The sequence below is a fragment of the Abramis brama genome (genome assembly GCF_963993115.1).
Source record: "Abramis brama genome assembly, chromosome: 8".
Classification (NCBI taxonomy): Eukaryota; Metazoa; Chordata; class Actinopteri; order Cypriniformes; family Leuciscidae; genus Abramis; species Abramis brama.
The window spans coordinates 42037945-42053292 of record NC_139970.1 but is presented as its reverse complement, the minus strand read 5'-3'; the positions used below and the strand labels follow the sequence as shown (position 1 = coordinate 42053292).

The following is a 15348-nucleotide window of genomic DNA, read 5'->3' as shown; positions in this document are numbered from 1 at the left end:
TGGATTATATAGCTTTGCTATAACAGGAATAAATTATTTTTTTTAAATATATTTAAAAACGATCTTTTAATTTATTTAATATTTGACAATATTACTGGTTTTACTGTATTTTATTTTTTTCAAATAAATGCAGCATTTGTGAGCAGAAGAGACATGATTTATAAGTCTAATCAGTTATTATAAGTCAACATATATCTTATGACTTAGGATGTATGTAGGATGTGTGTGTTACTGTAATTCCAAATGTCTTGGAATTAAACAGAAAACAATGGCTTTGTTTTAAGGCAATTACAATAATGACTATAAACTTTCCCCAAAATGAAGAAAAAAATGTAATGCAGTATTTTATGCACATTTTGGCAGATGTAAGAAGCATATAGAAAATGTGCATGCAGTGTATTCACTCTGATGTGAGTATGCTATTGCAAACATTAATGTATTCCCTATTAAAAGTTTGGGAAAGTTTGGAAACTTTTATTTTACACCAATATTTTCTACTTTTGATGTTGCAAGCATGTAGATTCAGAAGACACCAAAGCTAATAGACATGGAGTAAATGGCACAGAACTCTGATTCTGATTTCGTGGGCTCTTTCATGTGATCTGACTAACCATATGTTGAGGATCTTTCAGATGTGAGCCTCTTTAACGTTACGCATTACACAAGCTGAAGCCTTCATGTGGGAACACAACCACATCACAAATCATCTCAGTCAGCAGCTGATGACCAGCTATCATGACGGATTCACATTCTCAGGCTGCTGCGGGGAGAACTCTCAACAGGTGTGTGTGTGTGTGTGTGTGTGTGTGGTAGATTACAGCAGGATTATCACATACACATTGAATCCTGTGTTGAATCTCATTGGGACTTAGTTCATGTCCAGTATCGGAGCTGCTATAAAAACACAACTGTAATAACATACAGTATTTTCATAATATTATTGGCCAAGAGGTTCAAATGATAGACATTTGTGTCTGATTTGTATATAAAAGACAAACAAACACTTTTTTACGGAAGAACACATTTTCTAAGAATGCTCTAATTTACCTAAAAGTCTTCAAAATTACTATTTTAAATATATCTAATATAATATATTAATGTAAAGCTGAAACACTGAAATTCCTTTGCTGTGTGACTGTTGAATTTCTTTTATTGTAATTCAGTAATTTCCTCTTCCTGACTTGAATTTTGTCCAACCCGTGTGTAAACGCTGCGTATCAAAATTATACTGAAGATTAAGATGGTGCCTTAAATATTTTCCCACATTAATTTTACTTTGTGTAAAGAGTTACTGTTTTATGATGATTGGGTAGAATCGAAGTGATTTGAGAACATTTGAGTTTCAAGTGAAATATGGAGAATTGGCAGTGTATTTTGCTTTTCTGTTGCTCAAACATGGTGCTAGCAATGCCCAGGTAATGGGTTCGATTCCCAGGGAATGCATGATTAAAGGGGTGGTTGATTATGATTTCACTTTTCTAACTTTAGTGAGTGTGTAATGTTGCTGTTTGAGCATAAACAACATCTGCAAAGTTACAACGCTCAAAGTGCAAAGCAAAGGGAGATATTTGCTTTTAAAGAAATCGCTTTTTAAGGACTACAACAAACGGCTGGTAGAGACTACACCACATTCATCCCGGGTTAGTGACATCACCAACCCTAGAATTTACATAAACCCCGCCCCCAGAACACGATTTATAGATTATCAAGAGAGAATATGCTAATCAATGACTAGAAGATAACTACACATAAGCTACATAAACTCATCAACTAATCATTCAGAAATGTCCTGTTGCTTCTTGTTGTCACTTCTTCTTGAGTCTCTCCATCATTGTCTGACTTCGGTTTGAACATAAAAGGCTAAAAGTTTTTGAATTTTCAGTGCATGTGTCATGTGTGTGAGGTAAAAGGACATGAGCTCTTGAAGCTCCGCCCTCTGTGCCGGGAGCAGCAGCTCATTTGCATTTAAAGGAACAGGCACAAAATGGTGTGTTTTTGCTCACCCTCAAAAAGTGACAATTTTAACATGCTATATAAAAATATCTGTGGGGTATTTTGAGCTAAAACTTCACATACACACTCCGAGGACATCAGAGATTTATTTTACATCTTGTGAAAAGGGAATTATACCACCCCCTTTAAAAAAAAAAAAAAAGTGTAGTATGAATGCAATAAGTAGCTTTGGATAAAAGCGTCTACCAAACGCACTAATGTGTGTGTATATATATATATATATATATATATATATATATATATATATATATACAGGGATGGGCAGTATTTCAGATACATGTATTTAAAATACGTATTTGAAATACAAAATACTATTTTGTATTTTGTATTTTAAAGCCTTTGGAAAAAATCAAATGTAATTTGTATTTAAATACATTTAAGATGAGTATTTTTGTATTTTCAAAATACATAAAATACTTTTTGCCAGTCAACCTCTTTATCAGGGTATTGATTTTGTGCATCAACTAGTTCAGACATTCACTAGCTCAGCATTGGATCAGCGATTTTTTTCTTGGAATAAGGTGAGAATGTCATGATCAATTGTACTTGTTGATTAAAGTTAAAATAGTGCATTATTCACTTCAGTTAACATGAAAAAATAAAAGAGCACAGACAAGTGGGAAAATAGCGTTAGCAATCAGTCTTGACCGGTTGTTGATTTTTATCAACTAGCTTGTCAGATGTGTTTAAAGGTCCCATTGCATGGTTTATTTTATTATTTTAGAATGTTTCCTGGGGTGCCCTTATAATGTTAGCATGTTTTTTAGATCAAAAGTTGTTATAATTTATAAATAAAAGGCATATTTCCTAGCCTGATTTTAGCCTCTGATTTGAACGCTCTGTTTGAAGGGGCGTGTCTGCTTTGAGACTTCAGTGTAAACGCCCACTGCTGTGATTGGCTGCTGAGAGACTTCAGTGTAAACGCCCACTGTTGTGATTGGCTGCTGAGAGACTTCAGTGTAAACGCCCACTGCTGTGATTGGCTGCTGTGAGACTTCAGTGTAAACGCCCACTGCTGTGATTGGCTGACATGCTTGCATATGAAATATTTAGCATTGCATGTGGAACTATCTCGAAAACTTTTACTATTCAGCTATTACACGTTTTTACTATTACAGCTATCGGGATTAACGAATCATGAGAAGTTTTTTAAGTATTTAGATCTATTCCCATCACATGAAAGGTTGCAGTGATGAGCATTGAGCAGATGACAGCCTGTTGATCGTGTGAAGGAAGATCTTATCATTGCAGCAGTTTCTGTACTCTCACTAATGATTTCACCAATGCAAACATGAGGTAAGTACAGTAAGAGCTTCGTTGTGCAACGTAACAGCGTCATTGATTTCATAACGAATTTTGACAAGTGTCCAGATAAACTCGTGCTGTGTGATTGACAGCTTGGGTGATTGGAAAGGGATTGTTCTTTGTTCTTGTTGTGAAATTCACATAACCCACTGGTTCTTCAGAGGCTCGGATGAAGGAACTAAAAAAATACTTTTGTGTTCATTTGTACATCCAAACACTGAGCAACTGCCATGCTTCGCTTGTTTGCAAGCCATGATGTCTCTTGAGGAAGAACCAGTATCGCGCTCACGCAGCTCATATTCTCATGGGCGGCCACATGTTTTTTGCAGGCAAAGAAGAGAAAGGGGAGGTGACCTTTCCCCTTATGACGACATAAAGGGAAGATTCTAGATTCGCCCGTCTGAGCTTTCATTTTCTCAAAAATACCCAGGGCTTGGTTTACACCCATCAAAACGTCTAGCCACTGGGGGACCATAGGCAGGCTCGGGAAACTCATATTAAGGTTAAAAAACCTCATAAAGTGAAATTTTCATGCAATGGGACCTTTAAAGCATTACTGTTAGGGCTGGGTGATATGACACTACATATCATAGCGATGATATAAAGTTTGAATTGATGGAACTTTTTCTAAATCGTTTACATAGATGGGCCTATTTGTGGGGTAAGCAAATTTATCCGTGCAGCTTTTAGTGGGCAGGAATTACTGGAACGTTGGAGTGGAAAAACAAACACTGATGAATGATACTCCACAAACATCTTCAGCTTTTAGTTTTATTGTACGTAAAAAAAATAATAATAAAAAAGGGGTAAATAGTGTCAAATTAATCTAAATTAATTCTAATTTTAAATTTTAGATACACTTTCTAATTTTAATAAATTTTAATAAACTTTACATAAAATAAACATAAAATTACTTAAAAAGCATTGGACTACTGCAACAACAACAAAAAAAACAACCAAAAAAAACCTCAAAAGAGTTTGAAATTCAGTTTATGCTGTGGAATCAAAACTGATATTGAGAATTGTGAAACTATGATATTGTTACTGTGAAGTAAAATGAGATTTTGATCGTCCATCCATATTCTTTGCTAGATAGCAGAAAAGGTTCCCACAGTTTTACATACAGTATGAATTTTTTAATAGTGTTCACCACAAGTAATAGACTACATTGTAACCAGAAATAAGTATATAAATGGCTGCTATTTTGCATATGTTTATTTGTAATTGCCAGAAAGAAAGACAGACAGACAGAAAGAAAGAAAGAAAGAAAGAAAGAAAGAAAGAAAGAAAGAAAGAAAGAAAGAAAGAAAGAAAGAAAGAAAGAAAGAAAGAAAGAAAGAAAGAAAAAAGAAAGAATGACAGAAAGGGCAGAGATGTGGTTAGGAATGATAAGTCAGTAGGCCTATGTAGTTTCTTCATTCACTGTGACCTGTACCTGCACTGGATGGCCAATTTCACATGTATTTTGTGTATTTTCAAAATACAAAATACTGTATTTGTATTTAAATACATTTTTTCACACAGTATTTTGTATTTGTATTTAAATACATTTTTCCACACAGTATTTTGTATTTGTATTTTAAATACATTTCCATGTATTTATGCCCATCTCTGTATATATATATATATATAGGCTATATATATGTGTGTGTGTGTGTGTGTGAAACTGACTAAATGAAACTGTTTTTAACAAAACTGTAAAAGTAAATGTACTGTTTTTTATGTAATATAATTTTTATATTGCAAGGTAACTTCATTCACAGGTTTTGTACCACAGCACATAATGTGTGCAATACCTCTCAGTACCGTAGGGTGTCAGCATTCAGTTAGCGCCCAAACATTTAAATGAACATCACACACACACACACACACACACACACACGGGCTAACAGCATATCCAGTTCACTTTGAATTGTAATTACAACCTCTCATTATTACAAACATCTGCAGGACATCTGCTGTGGAGATCTGGGTCTATTTTAAACTCACCACATGAGTGTTTCCCCACAAGATCCTGCAAAATGCAAAGGTCAAACTGCATTAAAGACTTCATCACATTCACATCCACTGCCAGCCAGATCCTCTGGAACAGCAGTTAAACATGTCAGAGGAATTCTCTACACAAGCATCTTTCCTGCGGTAAATCTTGCCTTTCAAATGCTTCAGGCTGACTAAACATTTTCCAAAAAACAAGGTTTAATGTTCTTTTTTTCAGATTCAAGAATGAATCCTCCACTTTGCATTGTGATAAAATCACTGTAATGCACTGCCTCTTGTGGTGCTTTGGTTTAGGACTTTCTCATTAACGTTCAGTAAAGTTGTTTGAGATGTGAGAGACTGTTTTATAGCTCAAAACCCCTAACACTAAAGGCAAACCAATTATTTTTTCATGCACTGGTGAATTTCAAGATTTTAGGCTATTTTGCTTCCATAACTCTTTCTGTCAGACTATGGAAAGAAAACATGCAAAATACACATTTAAGTGTTTATTTTATTACACTTTATCTGTTTACATCTAGATTTCAACTTCAATACATAAAGGCAATCTAAATAATCTCCTCATCATAACCCTTGCATACACCAAACTTTACTTTGATCCCTGTATTCTGAAGGGTTTTACAGAGAGCTCTGTTCATATATCTTTCACCTGTCCAGAAAAGTCTTAATGCGCTGCGATTAATCAACTGGGGAAGTTTGATCTATTAGTCACAATTTTACCCTGTGCAGTTTTTAATCAACAAAATGCAATTTTGATAGCTGAATATATAAGATTTACGGGTTCTCAGAGATACCAATCACACTTCTGAATAGTGCATGATTACTTTGTGATGATTAAAGCCTCAATAATATCAGCTTACCGGGTTTGAGGAACATATTAAAAGGTTAAGATGGGAAAATAACAGATTAACTTTGAAATTACTTGGCCTATTACTTTTAAACAAGAGCCCAAACAAATATAAATTGAGGCATTATATTGTTTTCTGTTTATTATGTGCTAAAAAGCTTATGACAGTCCATAGCCCAAAGGCTTACAGTTTTATTATAATGCCCTCCAATTGGGGCATGTTGTCACGAAAGTCTAACATGGTTTATTGAGCTTAATTATTATAATATATATATATTTTTTTACTGAGCAATAATTGTGGAAATGTTCAGTATTTTTTTGTAATCAAAGGTCATTATGAATTAAAGTGTAATAATTTGTAATTCGTTTTTAAAAATTACTTTAAAATTATAAAAGTTAATTATAAATAACTTTTGTCATCGGCTCTAGCATTACCTCAACACTTAAGACACCTCACTATCGAGAAAAGCCCCCTTGATAGTAAACATACTTTTACTTTTTACTTTTGACGTCGTGATGACCTCAGTGCGCGCGCTCAGTGAGGGAGGAGCCGTGCGCGCGCTTCCAACTGTCTGTGAGTGTGAGAGAGAAGAAGCGGCTCAAAACTTTTCCCTGACGGATAATTAATGACATAAATCAGGTAATGTAGCATTTACATCTTCAGTGGTGGCCGGTGGGTATTAATGAAGTGTTTAAAGTGTTCCCACATCATTTTCAAAGGCTCGTGAGTTAAGTTGGAGTTTGATAACGTTATCTAACGTTAATTTGTTTCGCTCGCGCTTCTCTATCTCAGATTAAACGGGAATATGCCGGGGCTTGTCCTATTCTCTGTTGTGTGAAACCGGTGTGTGTGTGGTTTATGAACTGTTTAAATGTTGGCTGAAATCTCTTTTACACATTTACTTGGATTATTGGCGTCTCCTGCTGGGATTATCTGCTCTTATAATGGGAATTCGCGAATTTGTGCGTCGCAGAAATTCACTTTCGGATATTTGGAGTGTGGTGGGAAGCATTATTACATTTATTATGAATATAATCTCTCCATGGGTTCATAATGTGCTTTTCCACATAGTTTTTTAGTGTTTTGATTATAGATACCGTTCTCAGGCTCCCTGCCATTCACATTAGTAACGTTACCAGTCCAACGGTTGACAGATGATTGACACTTCAATGTAGTTAATCGTTGTTGTTTTAAACAAAACTTTTCATCTAAATGGTTCTGTTTAAAGTATAAATGTTTTACATTTGTTTAGCATACAAAACAGTAGTGAATATAAATAGACCAGATAGAAAAAGCTTCTAACACAGTTTTGATGACTTTATTATTCTAAATTGTGGACATTTTTCCTAATAATTAATAAGTAGGTGTAGACTAGTAAGTGTACTTAATAATAATATTTATGTAGGGATGCACCGATATGAAAGCCAATAACCGATATATTAGCTGATAAATCTAAATCCAAATTTGTATATAATTTTTGAGAGCAAAAACAAAAGACCCACTATTAAAAGCCATGTCCTAAGCACACAATTATATATAATGTTATCATTATAATTGTATGTAGCCTATGTGACAGAATATGACTTAACCATATTTTCCTTTTTGAAGTGATTCAATCATATTTCAAGCTATTCAAAACCATAATGTTGAACAGTGTGCATCTGAAGTGTCTCAGCTGAAATAATCCATTATTTATCAGCTTTATATATATTGGCCAAATTTTCTTATTGGGCCGATAACGATAACATTAAAAATGAACATATATCTGCCGATATATTGTGCATCCCCAATGTTTTATTTAGAGCACTTTTTAGGGTACTCAACGATACTTAACTTCCAGGTGAATCTCATGTCCAGGTCACATTTTGGCCTAAAATCAAAAGGAAAAAGAAATTAATTGTATGTACAATTAAGATGATACCAATTTTTTTTTTAAGGTCTGACTCTGTTAGGTCAAAATGGCCCTCTAACTCTTAAACTAGGATCATAGAGAGGCAGAAATCGTGATCATGATACTTAACTTGCGGGTGAATCTCATGTCCAGGTCACATTTTGGCCTAAAATCAAAAGGGTTTGTAATGAGTTTTAATGCTGAGTCATAATGTGTGCTGTTGAAAGAGGGCACTCCTTTTCTTAGCCTTAGGAAAGCTTTCCATGGATTTACTATACAGAGTTCCCACGGTCATGAAAAACCTGGACATTTTAAAATTGTGATTTAAAACTTAAAAAATCTCAAAAAGTAATGTGAATATTTCTAGAATGGACTTTACATTATACATAGTTATGCTCATCTCTTGTCTTTTTTTTTTTTAATGCAATCTCTGTATTCTCTGTTAATCACAAACGACTGTAAAAGTCATTGGTCAGAAAGTGTGGGAACCCCGTTTCATGGTTCATAGCCAGCTGGCCAATAACAGGTGCTGGTACCACATGTAAACACATGCAGTAGTTGATACAAACGGGTATGAAAAGACCTCTAGTTTTGGAGGTCTTGAGCCCATGTCTTCACAACATGTCCATTATACGCTGCACATCTGCTTTTGCTGAAGTATCGCCATGTGCTCGGCGCTAGAGGATCCACTGGAATGATTCGGAAAGTTTGTGTGACTCACAATACGACACACCTGTAGAGATTTAGGTTCAAAAGTCATCCTTCTATCTCTGTTTGGCTTTGTTTAATAAAGCTGCGAGGCACATGCACTTTGAAGCTTAAAACAAATGTCGGAAAATGATTTTTTTTTCTCTCTCACACAACGCTAATGGTTCTGCGGTGCCAACTGGAATGAAAGCGACATTTCTTAATTGCCCTCACCGGCTCCATCCGCACCATCAGGGACTGGTTGTCAGGTTGTAGATCATGATGGGACGTTTTTATGGTCCTGGGGTGACTCTGGTGGCCTGCAGGGAAACACTCATTTAATAACATTGTGCTAGTGGCCAGGGAGAGGGTTGTGTTACGTCCAAAACAAAAGCTGTGTTGTGTGTCTGTTTCAGCAGGGCACTCAGATGCTGTCAGGCTGGAAATAATAAACTAATTCTAGTGCTTTGTGGGAGGTCGAAATGCTTTAAATGATCTGTATTTCCATGTTTATCTCGATTGTGGTTCTAAAGGATTCTAATAAGGCTGTGACTGTGGCCGTTTTTTTGACGTGCAAGTAAAAAGGTAGGCTATCTTTCCTACAGCGTAAAGAATGCGAATATAATAGGCCTACTTTAAAGCGAACCAAAGGAATATCTTAAAGGACAAGTTCGGTATTTTACACTTAAAGCCCTGTTTACAGATCGTTTCTGATGAAAAAGAATAGAGCATTAAACTTTCGTTTACAAAGAGATGAAACTCACCGAGTGGTCAGGGGTGTTCACTGATATGCTCATACAAAAATCGCTGCAAAATATGCTTTCCAACAGGTGTTTTACCATTCGTTGTAAAACTGTGGATCTATTTTTCCAAACGTCTCACACCCGTAGATTCTTCCGTTGAGAGCTTGAATAATAGACACTCCAGCCCAGTTGGTGGCGATAATGCACCTTTGCCAATTGCAAGCAAACCACTGGCATTTCATTGAATACACAGAAGAAGCAGAAGAAGAAGCGGCGGAGTAATACCGTACCTCACACAGCTCTTTCAATACAAGTCAATGGAGTTGGACAAAAACTACGATAAAACCTGTTGGAAAGCATATTTTGCAGCGATTTTTGTATGAGCATATCAGTGAACACCCCTGAGTGAACTGTGCTAGTTTCATCTCTTTGTAACCTCTTTGTAAACAGGGCTTTAAGTGTAAAATACCGAACTTGTCCTTTAATAGTTACATTCATGAGTTGTTATAATTAAGGTTAAAGGTGAAGTAGTGTGCAAGTTTTGTTTGAGGTGTTTAGAAAGCAGGTAAACTGGACATCCACAAGCTTTGTTTTCTTTGGTCTGTAATATTCAGTACTTATGATTTTAGGATGTTTATAAATTCTGATCACATTTTAACAGTTATAACAGCCACGACTTTATTTGAATTCTTTTACTATTAGGGGTGTAAATCGGATGTTTCATCACAATACGATCTGACATTGATTCTTTTAGCCAGCGATGCAACATTTGCTATTAGATTCAGGGATCTGAGAGATCGATAGATATCAATATTATACCTATTTTACACCACCTGTTCAATTTTTGTTAACTCACAAAAGCAAGCAAAATATAACATGAACATTTATTTGAACTCTCTAAAAATTGCAAACTCTAGTCTGTATCTCAATTGCAACATTCACAAAAAAAAAAAAAAAATACACATTAGTTTTTAAATAATATGGAAAAATAAATAATGAAAAAGTTGCATCATCAGTCATATTGTGCTTGTGCAATTAGATGAGAGCAATGACAACAGTCAAGAAAATCTTTCAGACTTCTGTGCTCTCTAAAATGTGTAAATCTAGTTTCCAAATACATCCACAACAAAATGAGGTATACTTGAAAAAAAAAAAAAATACACATAAAAAAGACATTTCAAAAATAAAGTTGTTAAAACTCAAACAAGTCTATATCTTAGATAATATATAAAAATGTATATTGATTTTGTTTTTAATGCATTGCATCAATACATTATATCATTAGTCATCTGATCAATGCATTGAACCAGATGTATCATTACCCCCCTAGATATTATGGTATTTATTTCAGATAAACCCACTGGATACAGCCTCTAGAAACAAAATGACCACTGATGGTCATTTTACATGTCAGTTAGACAGTCTAATCCGGTCTAAGCGGGCAGTTCTTGACCCAGATCTACATTTTGCAGTGTAACCAGACTTTCCAAAAGTCTAGTCAGAGGTCTGTTACTCTAGAATTACAGACTCCTTTGCACCAGTTCGGTGACTTATACTGGACCACAGCACTGCGTGTGTTTTGGTTGAGCTGTCGTTTTTGGACATGCGGTGAGCTCGCTATGTGGGAATGTGCAGAATAAACTGTACCAGGCTGTGAAATGTAGAGCCCTGCCATGACGGCTCAGAGAAAACACTTCTTTTTTTTTTACTTTTTGCCACTGTGTTGAGTTCCTCCCCATTATTGCCACTGTAGTTATACTGTTTTATCATTTCTACGGGCCGAACGTTGTGTCTAACCCCTATTGTTTTGATAGGCGGACATTTTTTTCAATCTGATTCCTCTGCTGTTCCTCTGTATGGCATCCTGTGGAAGCATTTGGAAGAAAGTTATAAGGTTTGGTACACTGATTGGTGGTGGTCTGAATAGTCCTCTGACCAGCCGAACCCTCTTGCACCACTATCATCTTTTGGCTCAGAAACTTAATTCTTGAAATATATTGATTGACATTAGCCCTTTTCACACAGCAATCCCGGTAAATTGCTAGAACTACTTTACTGGTAAATTAAAAAATGTGCTGTTCACACAAGCATTCTTTAGTCATTCTGGCTTTTTACCGTAACACACTAGACGTCTGTCCACACTAGACGCTACGCGACTGCGAGATGCGTCAAAATCAATCAAAACCCACAGCCAATCAGAACAGCGTGTGGGCGGAGTCTCATGGCACCAGAGAGTAATCTTGACGGCACTCGCAAGAAAATGGATAAGTAGCTACATAATCAAATTCACAAATATTACACCATTTAAACATTATTAAAAATACATAGGCTACTGAGTTACTAAAACAATCTTTGTCAAAGAATACACTTGTTTGTTCACAGTTTGAACGTTCTTGTTTCCATTTGTTTAATTTCAAGATCTGAGGTGAATTATCCATTGTTGCTTTTACAGCTACAAAGCTGGAGCACTAAATGATATTCAAAGTCACATTACACGCTTTTAACATTAAATAAAGCACATAAACAGTACCTGAGATTATCATCGCCACACTCTGTGTTTGTTGTTCCAGCGCGACGTCGCAGAAAAATAGAAACAGTTTCTAAAATTGAATCGTTTTAGGACAAAAACTCTGATTAACTGTGTAAACGTGTTATCCGCGTCATAATTTTATGAATGGCCCAGAACTGTTGCTCTTTCAACGGCTTCTGATTGGCCCAAATTACTTCTTACGTCAGCGCGTTCTGACCTTGTAGGTGCAAAATACAGATAATCTTCATTACGCGTTCACACACATCGCATAAACCGGTAATTTACCGTTAATGTCACATCTTCCCTTACTGGTAAATTGTCAGAACCAATTTACCTGTATATTTGACAGAGGTGAAGTTCGAAAGTAAATCTGTCTTATCAATCTCTATATATTGTTATAGTGACACACCTACTAGTCAGAAAATTTCATAAATATTCTTGTAACTTCTCAATAAAGTCATAAGCCTGTTTTTCGTATTCTTTGGGTCATGTGTAGTCTCTAAATCAATACTCAATTTGAATTAGTAATTAAAAATTAATTAAAAAAATATTTATTTTATTTTATCCTGTACAAAATTGACAAAAGTTTGAGTCTGAATTCTTTTCATTTTATAATTGCTTTGTGGATTTACTGTGAATGTTGTATAAAACCGAGCCAGTTTTTCTTGTTTTAGATGTCAGTCATGTTATTCTTTATTCACAAAAGAGAACAGCTGTTTAACGTCTATCATAATACATGTGCTTGGATCTATTATAATTTACTCACTACAAATACTTAGATGTCCATGATTTTTGCGCTATAGGGAGCTTTTCGAGGACAGCTTTTCGACGTGAAACATTTACAGCGTTTCATGTGCAACCCTCATTCTTCATTTCACATATTAGTTCCTCTTCTTTTGACTCTCAATGCCTACCCTTTTGCACCGTTTATCCTCTGCTCTTGACCTGCTAGTAAGTTCCCATACTCTTATCTGTCAGCTGTCGTAGCTGTTCACCTGTGATGTGTTTATCAGTGGAGGAGTCGTGCATGTCAGACTTTCACATTCACTCATTTTCACTTCAGCCTCGTGGAATTCCGATGACGAAAGTGGGGGAATTCTCACATTTTATGACACTCAGCTTAACTTTCCATCACTGAGAGTGGATTTTAGGTAGAGCTGGGTGACTTATTGAAAATATTTACATGTGACCCTGGCTGGATCACAAAACCAGTCACGAGTCGCACGGGTATATTTGTGGCAATCGCCAACAATACATTGTATGGGTCAAAATTATCAACTTTTCTTTTATGCCAAAAATCATTAGGATATTAAGTAAAGATCATGTTCCATGAAGATATTTTGTAAATTTCCTACCGTAAATATATAAAACATTTATTTTTGTGAGTGAATGCAGCACAATCGTGAACATATATGAACAACTTTAAAGGAGATTTTCTCAATGTTTTGATTTTTTTGCACCCTCAGATTCCAGATTTACAATAGTTGTATCTCGACCAAATATTGTCCTATCCTAACAAACCATACATCAATGGGAAGCTTATTTATTCAGCTTTCAGATGATATATTAATCTTAATTTCATAAAATGTACCCATGTGACTGGTTTTGTGGTCCAGGGTCACATATAAGCTATTTACAATAAGTTTGCTGGCAGTATAAAGTTAATCAAAATAAAAGTTCCTGGTGATATACAGTAGTCAACATTTGAAGTGGATCAAACTTATACATGGATTTTGAACAATACCCATTCTTGTCTAGGACAACTTTGATTAACTTTTTTTGATCCACTTCAAATGTTGACTGCTGTGTTAAAATATATGGTCAATTATCCAGAAAAATGTTGAGATGAATACTTTTTAAAAAAAGCTATATGACCCAGCTTTGCTTTGAAATAAGGGGCTGTATCTGCTGTGCTAAAGTTAGAGATTGCCAGGAGACTTTCTACTGAGTAAGTTAATATTTAACAGTTAATAAGATAACAGTAACCAACATCTCTGCAGCTGATCCCTTTGAAGGCCTTAAGTAATGTCGATTGATTCTCTTATTACATAATCTTTTCCTATAGCAATCTTCTTCTCCTGATAATGAAGGTGATGCATTAATGTAGGTGGAGACCGCATGGATTGAGTTCCAGAGCTCTTTGAGTGAAGGAAGGACGGAGTGTTTTGTCTTTCTATAGTGTGTGTATTGGAGTGAATGAATGCTGTCTTGTCAGGTTGATTTAGTTTCCACAGCCTCAGGTGCAACTGTGAACTGCAGTGAAACAAGTCTCAACTTTGTTTAGAGAAGAGTGTCTGATTTTTCTCACACTTTCTTCTTCCTCTGTTGTCAATAGTTCAGGTGATAAATGTGACTGAGTTCCTTATAAATCATAAACAATATGCAAAGCATTAATTTTAATGCTTAAACTGTATATTTTTCCATAGTATTTCACAGATTTTATTTATTAAGTGGAAGTCTTGATTGAAAGTGATTCCAGATATATCAGCGCCTTCAATGAAAGCTTTTTTACATATAGATATGCTAGATGTGTAGATAGAATATTGTAGCTGTGAATATTTGCTCTGAAATAATATTTAATCATTATTTACATATGCAAATGCATGAAGAAATTAATAGCAATACTTACCTATATATTTCTCTCTTAAACATTAGAAAACATTTTTTAAATACTTTTTTGAGTGTTGAATCAGAGAATTATATTGGTTCATTATAATGGACAGTTTGAACAGATTCACAGAAATTAATGCATTTGAAAGAATATTGCTGTAAGTTTTCATCAAGAAATTTTACATATTGACTTTTTCTATCTTCAGATTACGAGTAAATAATAAGAAATACAGGGAGAGAAAGTATTCTCAGTTTTAAAAAGCCAGGTTTCAGATCTCTTTTTATGAGAGATACGCTCCAAAAGTTTTACTTTCAATTCTGTTTATTGTCTTCATAAGATAACCAAAAATAGTGTGCCCACAGGTGCTTTAATCCTAAAATACACCCTGCTCGTCCTCTGGAACGACAGCACAGCCCCATTAACATGTTGTTTGCAGTTGACTGATAGAGTCTCTCTTATAGGGTGGGGCGACGTTTGAACTTAAGCGAACTTGAGTGATTTTTCTTATCGATTCCTGTGCACATTTTAATGTGGTTTTAAACCATTCAAGCGCAAGAAGACGATCAATTCAGTATTCGAGTATTCTCAGTATTCTCTATATGAGAGGTGGTGTGTCGAATTGAGTTCTCCTTCACCTCTTCTTGTGCTTGAATGGGTTAAAACCACATTAAAATGTGCACAGTTATCGATAAGCAGAATCGAAGTTTTAATTTATACCAAGT

At 35.3% G+C, this 15348-nt stretch overlaps 1 protein-coding gene across 2 annotated transcripts in view; it reads left to right on the top strand.

Annotated features, from left to right (window-relative positions):
• The first annotated feature begins 6681 nt into the window (after positions 1-6681).
• The window catches only part of tanc1b (tetratricopeptide repeat, ankyrin repeat and coiled-coil containing 1b), a 193585-nt gene continuing 184918 nt past the window's right edge, over positions 6682-15348 (top strand). For both annotated transcript variants that reach the window (XM_084122375.1, XM_084122374.1), the window contains exon 1: positions 6682-6803. The gene's annotated coding sequence lies outside the window, so the exon portion shown is untranslated. The remainder of the gene's footprint in view (positions 6804-15348) is intronic.